The following is a 24,267-nucleotide window of genomic DNA, read 5'->3' on the forward strand; positions in this document are numbered from 1 at the left end:
AAATTTATGGTAATTTATTTTAACTGTTTAATAATATTTCTTTAATTAATGACTATTTAAAGGAATAAAACAAGGAAAAATACAAATAACCACTGAAAAATATATTTTATATTTTTCCCAGCCTATTTATGTATAATAACAATTAAATAAAAAGTTTGGGTAATTTTGGAAACTGTTTTCTATTTATTTCAATTTTTATTGAAATAAATGCTCAAAAATTATAAAATATAATTAAACAGCTTGGAAATCCATTTTTATAATTTTCCCAGCTTAGTGTTGTGTATTAACAGTTAAATAAAAAGTTTGAGAATTTTTATCCCTCGAATACTATTTTTCGTGAATTTATGTTGTTATTGAGACTTAAAATTTGGAAAATTAACCTTCCAAGGTTGTAATTAATCGCACGACTTGTAAAATTTCAATACATCAGAAAAAGTGTAACAAAATGATATAAATCCAATACTAAAACATAAATTGGCATTTCCCTATATGTAGAGTTTAGTATATTAGCATTAGATATCGACATGGAAACTCACTAGTGCGTGTGTTTGGTGTCGTAGGATCCCGGTAGTAAGACGTTGGTGCATCCCGAAGTACCGCTTGTGTCTACACAAAACATCGTGAGTATTCACGCACTCCCCTATTTTCATTTTTTATGTTTTGGGGTGGAAAAGCATGTCCAGAAAAACTATTGTTTGCATGTTGTACTTAAATTGAATTGTATCAAACATGATTGCTATTGTATTGCTATGTTTCTTTATGTATGTCTATGCAACACGGAACATGAGAACTTATCGTACAAAGGCCCTTCCCTTATCTCTAACCATTAACTCTTTGAGCCAATGGTCGTTATGGATAGCGCTATTAGGAATTGACAACTCCTCACTCGCCCGAATCGCTGGAGTGCATGATACCATATTCATCTATGGAACGATAAGCATAGATCTCGATAGGGCTTCAGTCATAGGTTTGGTTGAGACTCATTGTTTGCTCATACACATACAAACTCGTTTCTCGTTATAGCAATAAACTTGTATTCATTAATAGCAATCAACTTGTTTATCATTGAAGCAATGTACTTGTATTTACGAAAAGCCTTATTGTACGCTCGATTTTATAAACTTGTGATACTCACCAACTATTTTCATAGTTGACGCTCGTTTTACATGCTTTTTCAGGAAATAATTAGTAAGTGGATGTAAAGATTCATCATCATAGAGCATGCTGCATCGTGTTGAAGCTATTATGAAGCTATATTTTGAACAATGTTATTTTGAAAAACTTGTATTTTGTTCTTTTGAAGCTATGGGTTGTAAACTTTTAAATACTGCTATGGTGATGTATCTTTATCTTTTGCAATGAAACCGTTATCGCTGTCATACCTTGCGTTTCCGCTTTAGCGGGGTGTGACAGTGGGCAACCCAAGTAAGAATCCTTGGGTATCGGTGACCGAATAGGGTTGCGTTATCGAGTTCGATTATGCTCGATGGAGTCTCTGATATTTTTATGTTGTATTTCATAGGCATTATGGTTGGACCACGCCACAGACCTGGTATGAGCGGTGTGAGTGACGAGGAGCTTCGTCAGATGGCTGCGGCGATCCGGGCCGAGATTCCGGAGATGTTTGGGTCTATCAAGACCACACTGATAGAGACTTTTGATTAGCGGTACGCCGTGGTGACTGAGGCCGCAGCCGTTGCAGCTACCGCAGCTGTGGCCGCTGCCAGACCACAGGGAGGTGACTCGTTGTTATTCCGAGAGTTCAACAACACGAAGCTACCCGAGTTTGACGCGATGCAGGATCCGATCGCTGTGATAAGATGGATTGCTGATATTGAGGGATGCTTCTATACTTGTTCATGTCCGGAGCCTCTGAGAGTACGGTTCGCTTTGAACCAGCTCCGCCTGGGAGCAAAGGATTGGTGGAAATTCGTGACGGAGAACTTCACTCTTGCAGAGATTTCAGTAGGGACTTAGGAGAGATTTACTTCTATGTTCAAAGACGAGTATGTTCCCCCGATGGAGATGGAACGGTTGGTTCAGGAGTTCTTGAGCCTCGAGCAGGGTAATGACTCGGTTACTGTGATCACTCGGAAGTTTCATGAGAGGGCGATGTTTTGCCCTAAGCAGGTATCCACTGAGCAGGCTCGGATGAGCCGATATTTGGGTGTACTGAGGAGGGATATTTGGGAGTTCGTATTGAACTCGTCATACCAGACCTTTGTGAGCTCCAGGCAAATGCCAGGAAGAGAGAGATCGAGTTGGAGACTCAGGCTAGGGAGGAGGCCGAGTCTCAGCGGGTGGATCGGCGGCCAGCTCAGTCCCAGCCGACAGCCAAGCAGACCAAGTCCGCCGATTCGAGGACGGGAGGTCAGAAGGGCTGCACTTGCGGAAAGTGCGGCAAGGGTCATGAGGGAGCATGTCGATCAGGTGCTTGCTACAAGTGTGGCAAGGAGGGGCACATTGCTGGGGATTGCCCCAAGGGATTTATGGTTTGCTTTCATTGCAACCAGATCGGCCATCGGAAGGCCGAGTGCCCTCAGCTTCACCAGGGATATGCGCCTACTGCTAGGGTTACCGAGACTCGGCCGATGAAAGCCGAGGCTCCGAAGGCTTGTGGGAGAGCTTTTCAGTTGACTGCGGAGGAGGTCCGCGCGACGCTCGATGTCGTAGCTGGTATGTATTCTTTCGTGTATTTACTTTTATGCTAAGATATTGTGCTTATAGTATGATATGCGTAGGTACTTTTCTTGTGAATTCTGTACCTGCCTTGGTATTATTTGACTCGGGTGCGAGTCGGTCTTTTTTATCTTTGGCTTTTAGCCAGCACATCGGTAATGATCGGGAGGTGATGAGTCGACCCCTGCGGGTTTCTATAGCGGATAAGAAAGCGGTATACGCCACTGACGTGATTCGAGGATGTGTCCTCGAGATTTTTGGTGTCAAGTTCCCTATAGACTTGATTCCTATAGCGATGGGGGATGTCTACGTCATCGTGGGTATGGACTGGTTGAGTAAGTTTGGCGTAGTCATTGACTGCGAGAGACAGCTGGTGACTATACGAGACCTTAGTGGGGGAGTGCCTACTGTGTATGGTGAGGGGACCCGGTGTGGGTCAGCGTTTTGTTCGGCTGCCAGGGCGAGACAGAGTTTGCAGCAGGGCTATAGTGGATTCATAGCTTATGTGATGGACACTCTCGAGTGGCCGCGGGGAGGCCAAATTCGGTTGACAAGGTTCCAGTAGTATGCGAGTTTTCGGATGTTTTCCCCGAAGAATTACCAGGTGTGCCTCCGGAACGGCAAGTGGAGTTCCGTATCGATCTGGTTCCGGGAGCGGCGCCCATCGCCATGGTGCCTTATTGCCTCGTTCCACCAGAAATGCAGGAGTTATCCTCGCAGCTTCAAGAGCTGCTGGGAAAGGGGTTTATTTGATCGAGTAGCTTACCTTGGGGAGCGCCGATTCTATTTGTCAAGAAAAAGGATAGTTCACACCGGATGTGTATCAATTACCGGGAGTTGAACAAGTTGACGGTTAAAAACCGGTATCCGTTACCTAGGATCGATGATCTGTTCGATCAGTTGTAGGGGGCATCTTGGTTCTCTAAGGTAGACTTGAGGTCGGGTTATCGTCAGATGAGGGTTCGGGATGAAGATATTCAGAAGACTGCATTCAGGACTCGTTATGGACATTACGAGTTTGTGGTGATGCCTTTTGGGATCATCAATGCCCAGCTGCGTTCATGGATCTTATGAACAGGGTGTGCAGGCTGATGCTGGATCGGTTGGTGATCGTATTCATCGATGATATTTTGGTATATTCGAGGTCTAGGGAGCAGCATGAGGAGCATTTGAGGGAAATTCTTGGAGTATTGAGATCGGAGAGGCTGTATGCCAAATTCTCCAAGTGTGAATTCTGGTTACGAGAGGTCCAGTTCCTTAGACACCTGGTTAACCAGAAAGGGATGTTGGTCGATCCGGCCAAAATCGAGGCGGTGAGGAGATGGGAAGTGCCAAGATCGCCCACTGAGATCAGGAGCTTTTTGGGATTGGCCGGCTATTATTGAAGGTTTATTAAAGATTTCTCCAAGATCGCCGTGCCACTTACTAAGATGACCCGGAAGGGTGTTGCATTTTCATGGGGACCGGAGCAACAGTCCTCATTCGAGACCCTTTGTCAGAATATGTGCGAGGCCCCGGTGCTTGCACTCCCGGAAGGGATGGAGGATTTTGTGGTATAATGTGATGCATCTATATCTGGATTAGGGGTGGTGCTTATGCAGAGGGGACACGTTATAGCGTATGCTTCGAGGCAGCTGAAGCCTCATGAGTCGAGATATCCCACCCACGACCTGGAATTGGGGGCTGTGGTGTTTTCCCTCAAGATTTGGCTGCACTATCTTTATGGGGTTCGGTGTACCATATACACGGACCACAAGAGTCTGAAGTACTTGATGGATCAGCCAAATCTGAATATATGTCAGAGGAGATGGTTGGATGTGGTAAAGGATTATGATTGTGAGATCCTGTACCACCCGGGCAAGGCTAACGTAGTGGCCGATACGTTGAGCCGTAGGGCGGAAAGCACCCCGATCCGAGATGTTTGTATGAGGTTGACGGTGATAACTCAGATTTTGGACACTATCCGAGGAGCCCAGGCTGAGGCTGCGAGACCAGAAAACTAGAAGAGGGAGCGGGTTGTCGGTCAGGTATCAGAATTCGTTACAGATGGTCGGGGACTTAGGGCATTTCAGGGTCGGATTTGGGTACCGTTTGTGGGCGGTACGCGTACTATTTTGATGGAGGAAGCGCATCGATCGAAATTCTCGATCCATCTCGGGGCTACTAAGATGTATTTGGACCTAAAGAAGGAGTATTGGTGGCCCTGTATGAAGAGGGATGTTGCATGGTTTGTCGAGAGGTGCCTGACTTGTCGTCAGGTTAAGGCCGAGCACCAGCATCCGCACGGTAAATTACAGCCGCTGGAGATACCCCAATGGAAGTGGGAACAGATTACCATGGATTTTATCACCAAATTGCCGAGAACTGCGAGGGGGGTCGATGCAATTTGGGTGATTGTGGATAGATTGACGAAGAGCGCTCATTTTCTAGCCATCAGTGAGAGCTCTTCTGCGGAGAAGTTGGCAGAGTTATATGTGAGGGAGGTGGTATCGCGGCATGGGGTTCCAATGTCGATCGTTTCAGATCGGGATGTACGATTTACTTCCAGGTTTTGGAAGAAGTTTCATAAGGAGTTGGGTACGAGGCTGCATTTCAGTACCGCATACCACCCGCAGACGGACAGACAGAGCGAGCGGACGATTCAGACGCTCGAGGATATGCTCTGAGCATGTGTTTTGGATTTTGGAGGGAGTTGGGACACTTATTTACCCTTAGAAGAGTTTTTGTACAACAACAGCCATCATTCGAGCATTGGTATGCCACCCTTTGAGCTGTTGTATGGGAGGAGGTGTCGCACCCCTATCTGCTGGGGAGAGGTAGAGCAGCGGGTGATGGGTAGCACGGAGATTGTACTTCAAACAACCGAGCAGATACAGCAGGTCAGGCAGAGATTGTTGACCGCGCAGAGTCGCCAGAAGAGTTATGCGGATAGGCGTCGGTCCGAGCTCGAGATTCAGGTTGGTGACGTTGTGCTCCTAAAGGTTTCTCCTTGGAAAGGAGTGATACGATTCAGGAAGAGGGGCAAGTTGGGACCCCTGTATATTGGACCTTTCAGGGTAATTGCTAAGGTAGGAAGGGTACCCTACCGGTTGGATCTACCTACTGAGTTGGGACAGATCCATAACACCTTTCAGGTCTCACAGTTGAGGAAATGTATTGCCGATGAGTCGGCAGTGGTGCCATTAGATGATATTCAGGTGGGTGCAGGCCTGAACTTTGTTGAGAGACTAGTGGCGATCAGGGATCGAAAGGTTAAGGTTCTGAGGGACAAGGAAGTACCCTTGGTACAAGTGCAGTGACAACATCGGAAGGGGTCCAAGCTGACATGGGAGTCCGAGACTGAGATGCGGGATCAGTATCCGGAATTCTTTTCAGTGTGAGACTTCGGGGGCGAAGTCTGGTTCTAGTGGGGGAGAATTGTAATAGCCTGAAACCCAGGTACCCTACTATTTAGCCCTTCATCTTTGATTTGTTCCATTTAGGGTTTGCATGTTAGGCGAGTACGCATGGCGTACAAGGAGTACGTTGCGCGTACTCACGCGCTTCATTTGGATGTGTTCACCCTCGGGTACGCTGGGCGTACCCAAGGTTACGCAGGGCGTAACCGGTCCAGACCTAAAAACCCTAATTAATTCGGAGGGCTATAAAAGGAATGTGTGGCTCAACTCCTCAGCCACCATCCCTCAGGAAGAAACCCTAAAGAGAGTGTGTATTTGTTCTTAGGCCATTTGGGAGTATTCTAAGCTTGGTGGTGCCATTTCAAGGTAGAAAAGGAGAAGAAGAGCTCATTGGGAAGGCTAGAAGTGGTGTTCAAGTGTGGATCTGAGCTTTGCAAAGGTTGAAGCTTCATTATAAGGTAAAAAGTTCGGATCTTGACATATAGTTCATGTAATATGCTTCAAGTACCATTTTCTAGGGTTTTAGTCCCAAAGGTGGAGAGTTTTTGAGCAAATGGTCTCCATAAGCTTAGATCCATCATATTTCTGGTCTATTTGAGTTGTAGACTCATAAAAATGTAATCTTGGACATGAATGTTGCACCATGCATGAGATCTAGGTCCTTGAGTTGGAATAGAATGATGTTAAGAAGTGTTGGAGCCTTTACAGCCATGCCAAGGCTTAAAGGTCTCGACTTTATGGGTATAGATGCATAAATAAAGCCGGATCTAGAAGTTGGAGTAATGGCTTAACCGATTAAGACCAGAAATGATGTATGCTAAAGTCTGATGGTTACGTTGGGTGTAACTCCCAGCACGCGCAGCATACTGGGTGGAAACCCCGATCCATGGGTTGTCGATCTACGCCCCGCGTACATCAAGCAGTACGCCCCGCGTACTCAAAGGGTTGACTTTTATTGACTTTTAGGGTTTGGTCAAAATGAAGACTTTGGGTCAAGGAAGGGTAAAATGATCTTTTACCCTCTGAGGAATGATGATAAGGGGTAAAGTTTAGTTGTGGAAGTCTTTAATTATTAAAATCATATTTTTATGATTAGGCGAGGTAGAGTTGTCGTTGGGATTTGTAGATAGCGAGTACGCGAGATTTTAGACTTTCCACGAGGTGAGTTTTCTCACTATACTGTACCCGGAAGGGTTTTTATTGTGTGACCGGAAGGTCGGATATGTTACGAATTATATGCATTGTATAAGATAAGTTAATCGTTATATGTGCTATGTATGATATGCTTCATATGGGCCGGAAGGCATTATGTTATGGGCCGGAAGGTGTATATGTTATGGGGCGGAAGGCGTTGTGATGTGGACCGTAAGGTTGACGCAGGTTGGACCGGAAGGTTTACCGAGTCGAGACGGAAGTCCCCTCAAACACATGGAACGGAAGGTCAGGGCCTGGAAAGGCGTATGTGCGTAAGTAGTATTTTGGGGAACTCACTAAGCATTTATGCTTACAGTTGTTGTGTTATGTGTTTCAGGTACTAGCGAGGACCGTGGGAAGGCGCCAGCGTGATTGTACACACTGACGGAGGAACTGTTTTTATGATCATGGGATGTATTTTGTTATAATAACATTGTTACACATTTGAATTTCGGAATATTAAACGATGGTTTTGATGTTTGCAAAAATGAAAATTTTGCTTTAAAATTTACGTTGTTACAGGTCGAAACTGAGAAGAGAAGCCTCTCGGTCCCTCTTCTTCGCCTCTCGGTCTCTCCTCTCGCAGTCTCAGTTATTCTTTCTCCTCTCTCGGCTCCTTACCCTCTCTCGGTACTTCCCTTCCCTCTCTCGGTTCTTCTTCTCTCCTCTCGGTTCTTTGCACCATAGGACCGAACCTCAGCCAGACTTTGGAAAAACGACACTTTTCACCCATTTTTGATATTTTTAACATTTTGAGCCTGTTTTTCGTGATTTTAACGCGGGATTTTCTCCAAAAATCATATTTTAACATAATAAACCCTAAATATTTATAATTTAATCATATTTTCATGAAAATCCCTATTTAAATAATAAAAATATAGTGGGTGAATAATTGAGGTGGAGTGTTGACTTTACTTTACCTTATGACACAAGCAACCACCCCGATACCCACTCTATGACCAGCCACACATTCCCACCTTACGTAGGTCTCTTCAATGTCCTTCCCACTCAATTATTAGCCTTTCCCACGTTCTTAGAGCTGGAATAACCCATCCCCTCTCCTCACTTCTTTCATTTTACCTCATTTCACCAATGATACAACACAACTTTTCTCTTTAACTTTATCGCACTATTCCACAAATGATCTTCAAGCTTTACCCTCCCCTTGGTAAGTATAATTCATACTCCTTGTGATTATTACACATCATTATACTCAAATCATTGATTTCTTACACAAACATAATCACATTCTTGTTAGATCTTCAAATCTTCAAGTAATTCTTCAAGTGTTCTTGGGTTGAACACTTCTTTTCTCCATCATCCATCTTATGAAATCACTCAAGGTGAGTTCATACCCCTAAATTTTCATGTTTTCTCAAGTTTTTTAGGGGGGGGGGGGGGGAATACAAGTTAAAACACCAAGAACATAACTAAACTTTTCTATCAGCCTTCATCAGAAACGTTCAACTCCATTCACGGACTGTTTTGGGAAACTTAAACAATTTTGTTTTCAAAATTGTACAAGGTGCAAGTAGTTCAAATTCTTAGCTTCAAAATGACTACATGCACATCTCCATACGATTTTTCTACATTTTATGGTGATTTTTACAAAACTGCCTATCATTTCAAACAACAATCCGGACCAGCCTGTGATTATGTACTTTTTCACCCAAGTTGGAGGTCATTAAAAATTATGATAAAAATTATGAGTAAACTAGACACATTTTGGGAACTCTCTGAATTTACGGATCTAGTTTTTGACTTCGTATGATTTTTCTATGGCTTTTCTAAAACAGCTCAGAAGGGTTAAAATTAGTTAACAACATATAAATTTCATAACACTTTGTATTATGTTGAGCAAAGTGTATAACCATAAGTTCTAAATATTGAATGTGTTTCCTTGTTAGTTTATCTTCATAAACTGAAACTTAGTCACTCATTATAAGATTATTCAGTCATTTAGAACACGTATATTAAGCTATAATAAGCATAGTTTATGGATTCATAGCACTATTGCAGTTTCATAAAAGAGTTTTTATACACTACAAACGTTTTGGATAAACTATAATAGGTATAGTTTACGATTCATCAGATAACACACTCGTACAAAAAGGGTACATTCATACAAAAAGGTTCTACACTCATGCACACTACACGTAAACTCGTTAACTCAGAATGTGAGACTATCTCTCCCTGTACGTCCGAGTACAGGATCCCAATTCCTGTAAGTTATAACCAAAATCTCTTGTAGGGAGAGCGTGATAATTGTGTATAGATCTATATTGGTGTTGATATCACACACCTCGCTGCTAGCTACAGCCGGACCTCCAGGTCTGCGGGTGACAAGAGTCATAGGATCAGGGCGTCTAAAAGACGTTGTGCGGGTTACCTCTAGTCATAGTATGGTTATAGTGACTCACATAGGGAGCTAACAATACATAAAGTTTACGGGATTTTTATAAAACAAAAGGGGTTTTATGTCAATTTAAAATCACTTTTATATCAATAAATACAAATATTACTGTACACTCTCGGTTTAGGTATTTATGACTACGCATCACCCGAGATATAGAACTACATACACACATTTAAGAAAATATTGGATTTTCTGAATACATATTCCATCGCTTTTATAAGGAAAACGGTTTACTTCTCTAAAGAAATCTATTATGAACTCACCAACCCTCGTGTTGACACTTTTTCAAACAACTTGTATTCTCAGGAAATCACTAAACAGGTAACCAAGTGCTTTTGAGGATGGGACGTTAAGGCGTCAAACTTTTCATATTCTGTCAACATATTGTAATTGATTTTGAAACATGCAATTCATACAAGTGATGTAACTTTTTCAATTATATATATGTTGGTTGTATTTGCTTAAATTACTATTGCAATTGTGGTCATGATACTATACATGAAGTCCTCCACCCCCGGATGTTTCCGCCATCCTTGGTTTGGGGGTGTGACACCGCCTAACTGTAGCTAGCAGTTTAGGTGTGGGATTGTCAGTCCCGAATAGATCTATTCACAAATTCGATGCACTCGCTCCAGGAGACTCTGGTTACACTTCTGGGGAGGATTTACTGATAACCCAAAGGGTTTAATGAAGACGAATCTCACAAGCTAGTATTAAATTAATTACGGTGTTCTCGATTGTTACCAAACATACTAATCGTTTTGAAACATAATACAGTAAAAACAATTTAATACAATAAATTTATTTGGCATAGTACTCTAAATTAAACAGAGATAAACAGAATCAGATATGGTTTATCTATTAACTTTACATAAATCTGTGCTCGTAAAACAAGAACTGAAGATCCCAAATTATTCCCATAATAATTTGATTGTTTTGATTGTTTCCTTTACTGTAATTGAAATCCATGTATTTATATTCAATAAAACATCCCTTATACTCCGCATAATACATAAGGGGTAAAGATATCTAAAAGTTAGCCATATATTTATAGAAATACATCAGTTTTAGGTTTTGAAAACATTTATAATTTGCTTGTATTCCCCCCCCCCCTAAAAACATTGAAAAACACGGAAAAAGGCGTAGGGGTATGAACTCACCAGACGAGAGATGCGCTGGTTGGATGCTAATTGTCAGTTCAAGGCTTGAAACACGTGAGGTTCCTATGTAATATGAAGAGATACATAATTTGTATCTAATTAGACCTTGGTCTATTAATTAAATAAGAATAAACATTTCTAGATGCGAAAACACTTCATTTCAAGTGTTTAAAGTGACTCGGGTGGCATCTAAGGGGATGTATGGCTTAGGAATGGAGTTTACTCTTCAAGAGTAAACTCTTAGAAGAGTTTTCGGCCCTAAACACCACATCCCCATGAGTTTATGGCTGTAAAATCATGGTTGGTGCTCTTGAGTGCTAAATGGTCTTATAACATTTGAGGGATGATGCTAGGTTTGGTTCTAGGGCATTAAAAAAGGATTTGATCAATCATATGGATCATTTGATGAGTTTATGGCAATAAAATAGGAGTTTACGGCCATAAACTCTCACCCACTCAATCCTTATGTGCTTTGATGGTCATAGGTTAATCACATGTGATTTAAACTCATTTTACAAGTCATTGGGTGAATTTAGGGCACACTTTGACCAAGATATAGGAGTTTACGACCCAGGAACCCATTCTTGGGGGGATTACAGCCATGAACTCCTTGTGGAGTGGTTTTTATTAAGTTTAAGGCTCCTAAATCGATTGTGGTTGCTTCTAGACTTTAATCCAAGGCTTATGATGTGTTTAAGTGGCATCTTAACACTTTAAATTGAGTTTACTGCCGATGAATTAGTGTTTACGGTCCAAGCATGTTCTTGGGCCGTAAACACTCATTTACGCCCTAAATGATGAGTTCAAGGTGTTCAAAGTCCATTCCAATAAGTCCTTAAGTCGATTCCAAGCTCCAAAAGTGATTTGGGAGGGTTTTTGGGCTCCAAAACCCATCTTATATGTGTTCACGGCCCATGGGTGTTCCAGGGCCGTAAACACATGTTTATGGTTATGCAATGAGTTAGGATAGTTACCTTGATGATTTGAAGCTTGAATTTGGTGATTTTAGACCTAGGATTGAGTTGTAGAGAGAGTAGTGAGAGAGGATGAAAAGCTTCAAAATGAGGTTATTTGAACTTTAAATATGGGTGGAGTTTGAGACATAGTGGAGTTCTACCCAATACTGACGTTTACCGAGGCTTTTGGTCGTACCCGATTAAGTTGTTGTTACCCGATGTGGTCGAATCTAAAAATCTTCCAATTATTAAATTGGGGCGTTATCATGAGTTTCTAATGTGTTTGGATACTTACGAGGTTATAATAAAAATTTTAAATTAAATAACCAAATCCAAAATGTTAACGGAAAAATCGAAAGACAAACGGGTTTTACCGATGGAATGGGTTACAATGATGGAACAATTTATGGGTTGTCACAAATTCTACCCAATACTGACATTAAACGGGGCTTTTGGTCATACCCGATTAAGTTGTCGAAACCCGACGTGGTCGAAACTAGAAGTTTTCCAATTAAAGATTTGGGATGTTTTCACTATGTTCCGACACTTATGATGTTATAATAAGAAATCTCAATTTAATTAATTTATACCAAAGTTAACGGAAAATTGGAACGCATTGGTCTTATTAACGAGAACGGGTTACAGTGACGGAAAGTTTTTGGATTATCACAAAATCCATTCATGAAAAGTACACTATTCCAAAACATCAGGACCCCCTATAGTTCCACGTCAATTCTATTGGTCCAAGTATACGCGATAGTGATACCATGGACGAAACCCGAGAAGCTAAGAACTTGTGTGCCCTGTTCAGCACATGGTCCTATCGGTCGTTATTCCATATCATGTCGATGTTTGTTAAACTCAACACTGTTGTCAATCATGGTTCGACTTGGTGCGACCATGTGAAAATTCCTAGTGCTGTGTAAAGAGAACTTTCACCATAGCCTATGCGTAAAATAAAGATTCTTCCGAAACTAATAAGAAAACCTAATGCGAACCGTCAGTCGTCTCTCTTATCCAAACCATATGAAGTACCTAGGAGAAGGGTACCACGTGCTGTTAACCAACCCCTCCTTAGACAAATAGAACCCGAAGCAAAAGGCACTGCATGTATCCTAGAAGACAATAACCGCCCGAAGCCTACACGGTAGATCCCTCCGAAAGACCCTTAGCACCTCTCAACCAGATTCGTGAACCAATAGAAAGAACTCGTGGGATTAACTTGCTACTACTGAGTATATGCATTAAAGCGGTATATAATTTAAATCAATAAGATTTAAGATGTGTGCTTCCTACCTACCCCCTGTTCTCTGTTTGGTTGTGGGTCTGGCGTGGGGCCACACATCTGAACACCCCATCGATCTCAATTATATACGACTTGCATACACCAAGTATTAGTGATTAAGCCGAGTATGAGCTCTACCATGAACCTTGTAATAAGACCCTTCATCCTATCCCATAAAATAGGAGTTGGAGTCAAGAGAACCACTACGGGTTGAGTTACTAAAATGACCAAAAATTCGAAATTTGTTATCATCCCGGTTAAGCCAACTTAGTAGCTAACACCCTCAGTTGGAAAAATAACTCGAGTTGTAAGAGTCAAACATTGACTATGACCATCCATTCACGCTTAATTCCACAAATTAAGCATCTCGGTAGTGAGTCCCAGAAACCTGAAAGTTGTAGCAGGTTAAACTCTTAGAGAAATGGATGAGAAGAAAATCAGAGGTTCCGAGTGATGGAACCCTGAACTCTCTAGATTTGATCTAGATCGAGGAACTCTGAAACACCGTGTAACAACCCGAAATTTCCATATCATTTATTGTAACTCCTTCGTAGTACAATTCGCGCAACCGATCATCGTTCCGATTTCGATTTCCGATCTTCCGTTTAATTAAGTCATTATCTAGTACACATTTAAAATGACTTAATGGGTGTCTTAATACATTTAAAAATCATTTTAACACTCAACTTTAGTGATCGGAATATTTCTAGATATTTGATACATGTGTAGAAGTGACAAATTCTGAAAAAGATAATGGTTACAAGGTGGATTTGGGAGGAGACCATGGAATGCATGCTACCTTTAATGTGGGAGATCTTTCACCTTATCTTGATGATGATGGACTTGATGAATTGAGGTCAATTCCTTTCAAAGGGGGAAGGGATGATCCATGCATGGATTATGAAAGCCCAAAAGGTGATGGATTAGTGATTACTAGTGGGCTAGAAGGTGGCTTGGGCTCAATGGTTGGGTTGTGCATGGTAGCCCACAAATTGAATTAGGGTTGCATGAAGGCTAGGGCAACATTTTTAAGGCATCATAAGTGCTAAAAACGTTACTTGTTACTTCATAAAGCCTCCTAGCCGTTTTTATCACTCTTTGGTGGATTAGGGTTACACCTTAATGCTTCTTATGGCTCCTTAAGCAAGCATAGCCGTTTTTTTTTCATTCACAAGTCTCATGGACGTTTTTTTTGTGTTCTTTCAAGAGTTACCTTAATTTCTATTTACTAGTTTTAATGAATAATTGGTTGGTTGGCTTGTAACCACCAAATTTGTAATAAAGGCTTCATATAAAGCCAAATTATGCATGGAAAAAGTAATACACGAATTTTAATCAAAGAACCATTATTTTCACCTTGAATTATTGTTATAATTCTCAAATTATCTTGTTGGGACGTGTTCTTGACTTGATACGAACTCAATCCAATAGGTCTTGGATTGTTTTCATTGGTATACAACTTAATAGGTCTTGAGTTGTTACTATACTAATCTATCTATTTCTTTCCATTCACATATCATTTGTGGTTGCTATTCTCTCTTAATTTACCTAAACACTACCCTACTCACTAAATCAAGCCCATACACGCATCATAAGTGGTATCAGAGCCTAGTTCCGATTGGGTGTAACTGAGTTCTTGTTCAAGAAAAATTCTTGCTATTTTTTTATTTCAGTTGTTCAGAAGTTATTGTCCAAAAATGCTGCGCAAATTATATGATGAAGAACAAATAGAGGAAGATAAATTTGAAGAAGAGGAGGAAGAAGATTCCGGTCCCATCTACGACACCGATGGAGAAGGGGAATTTTGTGAAAGAATAAATTTCTTGGATGAAGAGGAATTTATTGAAGAAATTGAAGAAGAAACTAATTTCGTGATCGGAGATGAATTTGTTGAAGCAATTGTGGAAGAAATCAAATTTGTTGATATGGACAAAATTGTTGAAGAAATTGTGATTTTTGTTGAACAACAAATTTCATTCCAAGAGCTTACAACCACGAGAACAAATGACTATAAGTATCACAAAAATTCAGGTTCTCATATCTTTCATGAACATAATTTCTTTTCTAAAGATCTTAAAGAAATCCAAATTGGAAGCTTCATTGATCAAGAAGGTTTATTCGTTTTTCATCTTCATTTTCGTTTCAAAGTGTGGGAGATTTTTACACTTTGGAGGCCATGGAATGCTTATATTTTGCATTTTGAAGGCCTTGGTGAGAGGTTTGACTTTACTAATTATGATCTTAATAATGATGTTTTTGTTTTGTCTTCGTTCATTGATCAAAAGGAGAAAAAAGACTTGTGTATAACTTTTGATAAAAAGTTTTGTGCAATTAGAGATGGAGACTTTTCATTCGTGGCTCAAAAACAGCAACACCAATTATTTTTGGATGATGGCAGAATTTTGTACCCTTCAAAAGACATTATGATGATTTCCAAAAAAATATGTGTTCATGGTGGTATCAATCAGTCACCAAAAGAGGCATTGTGTGGCAATTCTTATGGCTATTTTCTATGTTGTCCACAAACAAAACATATTTTCATTAATTCTTCATTCATTGTTCAAAAACACCAAGACCGATGGCGTGAAGTTTGTTGGGAACGAAAGAAGAAGGATGGTATCCATCTTTTTACAAACCATCTTTCTAAGAGAAAATATGAAGATGCAAGTCCTAATTATTTACATAGGAGGGAGCTCATGATGTTTGGACTCATATTCTTTTGGTGTGCCTTTAATTGGGAAGCCGTGATATTGGGGCATGCTGCTCATCAACTTACAAATACAAACCATGACCCATTCTTTAAAATGACTACAATTAACCATTTAAATTATTGCAAGGTTAATTTGCAGGTTCAAGTTCATGGGAATGTACGGAAGTGGTTTTTCATCCACAAATCGAAGATACGGTTAGGATTGAATTTGGTGAGTTATTTGAAGAAGAACATGTGTATGTGGAGAAAAGACCAAGTTGGAGTAAAGAAAATGTCACATTCTACAATAAAAAATTATTTTCAAGACCTGTTTTCATGGAAGGTTTGCATGGGAGAACAACACAATTTGGTTCTTATTGAATTGAGGACAATTCCTTTCGAAGAAGGAGGGAATGATACATGTGTAGAAGTGACAAATTCTGAAAATGATAATGGTTACAAGGTGGATTTGGGAGGAGACCATGGAATGCATGCTACCTTTAATGTGGGAGATCTTTCACCTTATCTTGATGATGATGGACTTGATGAATTGAGGTCAATTCCTTTCAAAGGGGGAAGGGATGATCCATGCATGGATTATGAAAGCCCAAAAGGTGATGGATTAGTGATTACTAGTGGGCTAGAAGGTGGCTTGGGCTCAATGGTTGGGTTGTGCATGGTAGCCCACAAATTGAATTAGGGTTGCATGAAGGCTAGGGCAACATTTTTAAGGCATCATAAGTGCTAAAAACGTTACTTGTTACTTCATAAAGCCTCCTAGCCGTTTTTATCACTCTTTGGTGGATTAGGGTTACACCTTAATGCTTCTTATGGCTCCTTAAGCAAGCATAGCCGTTTTTTTTCATTCACAAGTCTCATGGACGTTTTTTTTGTGTTCTTTCAAGAGTTACCTTAATTTCTATTTACTAGTTTTAATGAATAATTGGTTGGTTGGCTTGTAACCACCAAATTTGTAATAAAGGCTTCATATAAAGCCAAATTATGCATGGAAAAAGTAATACACGAATTTTAATCAAAGAACCATTATTTTCACCTTGAATTATTGTTATAATTCTCAAATTATCTTGTTGGGACGTGTTCTTGACTTGATACGAACTCAATCCAATAGGTCTTGGATTGTTTTCATTGGTATACAACTTAATAGGTCTTGAGTTGTTACTATACTAATCTATCTATTTCTTTCCATTCACATATCATTTGTGGTTGCTATTCTCTCTTAATTTACCTAAACACTACCCTACTCACTAAATCAAGCCCATACACGCATCAATATTACCGTATCGGATTACGGTAACTTAATCGGGTACGACCAAAAACCCCGTCTAACGCCGGTATCGGGTAGAATTCTATCGTGTCCAAGTCCCGAACACTATATAAGCTTGTTTAAGACTCCTTTTGAAGCCTTTGGCCAATTTCTCACTAAACTCTTTCAACCTCTCTCCTCAAGCTAGAATTAAGGTCTAAATCTCAAGTTTAAGGCCTCAAATCTTTAAGGTAACCTCCCTAACATGTTATTCAACACCTTTAGCCTTCAAATTGATGAACTAATTGAGTTTTATGACCAAGAACATGAGTTTACGGCCAAGTAACAAGCTTGGGCCGTAAACTCCATTAAATGGGGTTTTAAGCCCTTAAACTCCTTCCTAAACTCAATTGGACTTTAGATATGGCTATAGGACTTCAAGATATGGACCTTAAACAATTAAAACATGAATTTTGTGATGTTTAAAGGAGTTTACGGCCAAGGATCATTCTTGGGCCGTAAACTCATATAATTAGGGTTTTCATGCCCTTAAACCTTTCCAAATCACTTCTATGGCTTAGATATGAATTATAGGACCTTGGTTTTAGCATTTGGACACTTGAAACATAACTTTGAGGGACTTATGTGAGTTTACGGCCAAGGTGAGTGCTTGGGCCGTAAACTCCCCAAAACAAGGCAAAAATTCAATTCTAAGGTGTTAGAAAGCCATCCAACACCACCAAAAGCCTTGGAATAAATCAAAGGACCAACCAAAAATAGTTTAAGGGACTTAAACACATCATTTGTGGGAATTCTAAGAGTTTACAGCCAAAGCTTGTTCTTGGGCCGTAAATTCCAATATTTTTGGTGTTAGAATGCAAACTAAACACCCCTAAAGCCTTTAGATGAATTTTAGAAGCCCTTCTATGCAAGTTTTAGACCTTGAAACACTTTGTATGACCCTATATAAGAGTTCACGGCCATGAGGAGGGTCTCATGGGCCGTAAACTCCATAACACCCCTCAAATGTCCTATAAAACTCATGTAAGGTCTTGGAATAATCCTAGTAATCACATGTGATTTGTTTTAACAACATTTAACACCATTTTCATGAATATTAAGGAGTTTACGACCAGAAGCCTATATTAGGCCGTAAACTCCCATAAAATAATCATTTTGATGATTTAAATTCATTCCATGTGTTCCAATGTATTTTAGATAATCCATTCTAGCAATCCCTATGTCCATTTGAGCCCTTAATCCATCAAAACCACACCCACATGAGTTTACAGCCGTAAACTCATGTATGTGTGTGTTTTATGGTTGTAAACTCATTTAAATGTTTACTTATGGAGAGTAAACTCAAGTCCCAAGTCCCTAGTGTCATTACAAGTCCGAAGATGTCACCCGGGTCACTCCAAACGCTCGTTTTGAGGTGTTTAACCTCATTGGAGTGTAATGTTCCATATGATTAGTGAATGTATCTCTAATTGTATATATATGGACATTATTTCATTTTACATAGGGTCATCGCGAGTAATCAAACCCCAAACCAACGTCTAGCATTCAAAACCGACACGTTTCCGAGTCCGGTGAGTTCATACCCCTACCCTTTTTCAATGGTTTTTCAATGTTTTCAGGGGGGGAATACAAGCAAAAGTACAAGTATATCTTGTACTCAATCACATGATTTTAATTATATGGTTTCATAATTATACACTGTTATATTGTGTACTTGGTAATTGATTATTCACATTTAAACTGATAAAATACATAAATCATTGTAATGTCCTTAATAAAACACCTAGGATCGAGTGTAAAGGACCATAATCATTAAATAACACCTAGGTTCGAGTATAATGTCCTTAATAATACACCTAGGGTCGAGTGTAAAAGGACAGCCATCATTAAATAACACCTAGGCTCGAGTGTAATGTCCTTATTAAAACACCTAGGCTCGAGTGTAAAGGACAGGTACGTAGAATATAATCAGTTGTAAATACTACTTTCCTAGTCGAAAAGTAAAGAGTAATCTTAATCATTGGAGACACGTCCTTGTAACACTTCCATGGCACGAGATAGTGGAGGACTAAACCTGTAACCAGAATCTCCGTTCGTAGGAGAGCATGGCTTGAGTGTATAGATCTATACGGGACTGACAATCCCACACCTGGCTGCTAGCTACAGCCAAACCGAATGGTTCAAAGGTGACAAAAGTTATAAATAGGATACTGACCATGGTCCGAGTCATATCCAGTCTAAGTATGGTTAAGGACTCGCAATCTAGATTATTAACGTTTCAGATTCATTTACTAGCTTTATGTACGTAGTAAAGCTAATGTACGTTTAGGGATTACAGATACACACACAGTCAGGAAAACATGGGGTTTTCCTGGGAAGAACACTGAACATAACCATAACCAGTAAAGACACACACACACAGTCAGGGAAACATGGGGTTTTCCTGGGAAGAACACTGAACATAAACAAAACCGGTAAAGATATACACACAGTCAGGAAAACATGGGGTTTTCCTGGGGAGAACATTAAACATAACCAGAACCAGTAAAGATACACACACACCGTCAGGGAAACATGGGGTTTTCCTGGGAAGAACACTGAACATAACCATAACCAGTAAAGACACACACACAGTCAGGGAAACATGGGGTTTTCCTGGGAAGAACACTGAACATAAACAAAACCGGTAAAGATATACTCACAGTCAGGAAAACATGGGGTTTTCCTGGGGAGAACATTGAACATAACCAGAACCAGTAAAGATACACACACACCGTCAGGGAAACATGGCGTTTTCCTGGGGAGAACACTGAACATAACCAGAACCGTAAAGACATATACACAGTCAGGGAAAACATGGGGTTTTCCTGGGAAGGACACCGAACATAGTCAGAAACTAGTAATAGTTCACATACACACAGTCAGGAGAACATGGGGTTCTTCCTGAGTAATAGTAGTACGAAATTAGAGAAGTGTAATAAGTTAAACGATTGAATTACATTTCACAAGAACAATCATGTTTTAATTAAACATCGTTTACTTTACTTTCGGATTGGGAAACTAACTTTACATAAGAAAATATGGGATTTTCTTGGATAATTACTTTTCAGGAAAACAAAGGAACTTGTACATTTCCAAAAAAACTAAACGCTTATGAACTCACCAGCTTTATGCTGATTTTCAAACCGCTTGTATTCTCAGGTCCGAGTTAGACAGGTACCCGAAGATCCTTTTGTGTGAAGATGGAGTTTTCCGAAGACTCATTTTTGTATTGCTCATATATACTATGTATCACTTGTATAACTTATGCTTTTGAAACAAATGTAAATCTTTCATATATGTAATGTAATGGTTGATTTACTTTACTTACTATGTACATTGGATTTGATACTCTACGTGGAGTCAACCCCGGAAATGTTTCCGCCTTCGGTTTTCGGGGTGTGACACACCGGAAGAGTAGTTACAGAAGATACTCGCACTGCTCAGGCACTTCGTCCATCTTGTTATGGACGAGTAGTGCCTAGGACACACCGCCTCCTCATGCGAGAGAAGTCACCAGCACCCTTTAGGCAATTGACCGCATTCATCGGAGTGAATACTAGATTTCCAACAACCACAGGATAACCATCGCGACCGAGAGTACTCATTGATAGTAAGTGATAAGTTGTGTCAAGCTATATAACCCAGGTCATAAAGAGATTATAGACTCAACACCGGTCTAGGTGCTAGGCGATGGGTTATACGAGAAGACGCGCTTCCCACGAACTGGAAAGAGCCGACACCTTAGAGAATGAGGCATGTCTTAGAGAACTGTTGGACTACTAGGTGTTCCTAGGATATTATCTCAATAGAAATAGTAGAACCACCTCCCGAGATAGTCCAATGTGACAACCCGAAGTTCATACCATCGTCGAAACCCGTTTCCGTCTATAAGTTCGTCTTTTTCAAATCATGTCTGTTTACATTTTTTAAAATTAAGTCATTTGTTCCGAGACTTCTATTATGACTTAATTAGTATCCAAACCCATTGGAAACTCAAGAAAACACCCCAATATGATAATTAGATAAATTTTAGAATTTGTCCCGCCGGGTTACGACAACTTAATCGGGTGCGACCAAAAGCCCCGTTTAACGTCGGTATCGGGTAGAATTTCACCGTGTCCCAAACTCGAACCATATATAAAGTGGTTTAAGATTCATTTGAAGCCTTTTCACTCTCTCGCTCTAACCTCTCTCCTCAAATCCACACTTTAAGTCCAAAAATCATTGAATTCAAGCTCCAAATCATCAAGGTAACTTCCCTAGCTCCTAGTATAACATCTTTAGCCTTCATTTTCGAGTTTAAATCATAAAATAGGACCATATTCATGAGTTTATGGCGCTAGAACAGTACTAGGCCATGAACTTACATAAAATGGGTTTTGGAGCCCAAAAACCCTTCCAAACAACATTAGGAGCTTAGATATGACTTAGGGATTTACCAAAATGGACTTAGAACACCTTGAACTTAACTTTTGGGGAGTAAACATTAGTTTACTGCCCAAGATCATGCTTGGGCTATAAACTCCATATCATGGGGAGTAAACTCATTTTTAAGTGTTAAATTGCCATTTAAACACACCAATAGCCTTGGAATAAAGTCTAGAAGTAACTACAAACGAATTAGAGGCCTTAAACTCAATGAAAACCCCTCCCTTAGGAGTTCACGGCCGTAAACCCCCCAAGTATGGTTTCCTGGGCCGTAAACTCCTATAACATAGTCATATGATGCCCTAAATTCCATCCAAGGCTTGTAAAATGAGTTTAAATCACATGTGATTGTCCTAACACCACCAAAACACATAAGTAATGGGTATGGGGAGCATACGGCCGTAAACACCTAGTTTACTGCTGTAAATGACATTAAATGGTCCTTAAGTGAGTTTAATCCATTCCTATGCCCTAGATTTGATCCTAGCTAATTTTCCCCAAGTGATAATTGACCATTTAGCACCATAAAACCCCTTACCCATGAGTTCACGGCCGTGAACTCATGTGGAGTTGGTCTTAGGGCCGAAAACTCCATAAGGAGTTTACTCTTGAAGAGTAAACACATTATCCAAGCCATATACGTCCTTAGATGTCACCACTCCAAACACTTGATTTGAAGTGTTTTCGTGTCTTGGAGTGTATATGTAACAATGTGAATTTTCAAAATAATTTTTCATTTTTGCAAACATCAAAACCATCATTTAATATTCTGAAATCACATATGTAACAAATGTCATTGTAACAAGATACATTCCATGATCATAAAACAGTTCCTCCGTCAGTGTGTACAATCACGCCGGTGCCTTCCCACGGTCCACGCTAGTACCTGAAACACATAACACAAGAACTGTAAGCAAAAATGCTTAGTGAGTTCCCCAAAATACTACTTACGCACATACGCCTTTCCAGGCCCTGACCTTCCAGTCCATGTGTCTCAGGGGACTTCCATCCCGACTCGGTAAACCTTCCGGTCCTACCTGCGTCAACCTTACGGTCCACATCACAATGCCTTCCGGCCCATAACATATATGCCTTCCGGCCCATAACATAATGCCTTCTGGCCCATATCAAGCATATCATACATAGCACACATAAAAGATTAACTTATCATATATAATGCATATAGCTCATAACGTATCCGACCTTCCGGTCACACAATAAAAACCTTTCCGGGTACAGTATAGTGAGAAAACTCACCTCGTGGAAAGTCTAGATTCTCGCGTACTCGCTATCTCCAAATCCCAACGAAGACTCAACCTCGCCTAATCATAACGAATAATATTTTAATTAATATAGACTTCCACAACTAGACTTTACCCCTTAGCATCATTCCTCAGAGGGTAAAAGACCATTTTACCCTTCCTTGACTCAAAGTCCACATGTTGACCAAAACCCTAAAAGTCAACAAAAGTCCACCTTATAGTACGCGAGGCGTACAGATTGACGTACGCGGGGCGTACATCGCCAACCTACAAATCGGGGTCTCCACCCAGTATGTTGCGCGTACTGGGAGTTACGCCCAGCGTAACCTTCAGTTCCACACACTCTTCATTTCTGGTCTTAATTGGTTAAGCCATTACTTCAACTTCTAGCCTTCCCAATGGATTCTTCTTCTCCTTTGCTACCTTGAAATCACACCACCAAGCTTACAACACACACAAATGGGCTAGGAACAAAGGAACACTCTCTTAGGGTTTCTTTCTGAGGGATGGTGGTTGGGGAATCAAGCCATCACATTCCTTTTATAGCCAACCACAACAATTAGGGTTTTTGTGTCTGGACCGGTTACGCCCAGCGTACCCGAGGGTGAACGCGTTTAAATGAAGCGCGCAAGTACGCGCGGCGTACTCCTTGTACACCCAACGTACTCGCTCATCATGCAAAACCCTAAATGACTTAAATTAAAAACGAAGGCTTAAATAAAAGGGTACCTGGATTTCGGGCTGTTACAGTATAATAATGTCTAATTAGTAATTTAAAGTCTAATTAGATACATTTGTATATCATTTCATATTACATAGGAACCTCGCACGTTATCAAGCCCCGAACTGACACTTAGCATCCAATCCGACACGCTTCTCGACCGGTGAGTTCATACCCCTACCCTTTTTCAAATGTTTTCACGGGGGAATACAAGAAAAAGTACAAGGAAATCTTGTACTCAAACTTATTATTTTCAGTTCAAATGTCTATATTCTCTATGTTTTTAATATCGAAAACCGTGTTAATCAAATAGTTCGAATTACGAAATTAGCTTTGAGAATAATCATAGATTTCTTGATAAAGTGTGTCACACCCCCAAACCAGAACGGCGGAAACGTTCGGGGGCGGAGAACGTCATATTCAGTATCATAATAGTTCATAGAAAGGAAAGTACACACCACCATATATATTAAACATTCCAAGATGTTTACATAATTGTATTCATTACATGTTCAAAAGATAAATACATAAACATCATTCAAAAGAAGTAATTAACGTCAGCGCGTTAATCCCAAAAGTTGATTTCCAAACCTGCTTAGTGGTTCCTTGAGAATACAAGTTAATTCAAAGAAAAAGTGTCAACAATTAAGTTGGTGAGTTCGTAAGTAGTTTAGAAAAATTGGATGCCATTCCAAAATGGGTGTATGTTTTCTAGGAAACTCAGTATTTCAAGTGTGAAGAGTTATGACTTG

The sequence above is a fragment of the Lactuca saligna genome, chromosome 2 (assembly GCF_052625555.1).
Source record: "Lactuca saligna cultivar CGN05327 chromosome 2, ASM5262555v1, whole genome shotgun sequence".
Taxonomy (NCBI): domain Eukaryota; kingdom Viridiplantae; phylum Streptophyta; class Magnoliopsida; order Asterales; family Asteraceae; genus Lactuca; species Lactuca saligna.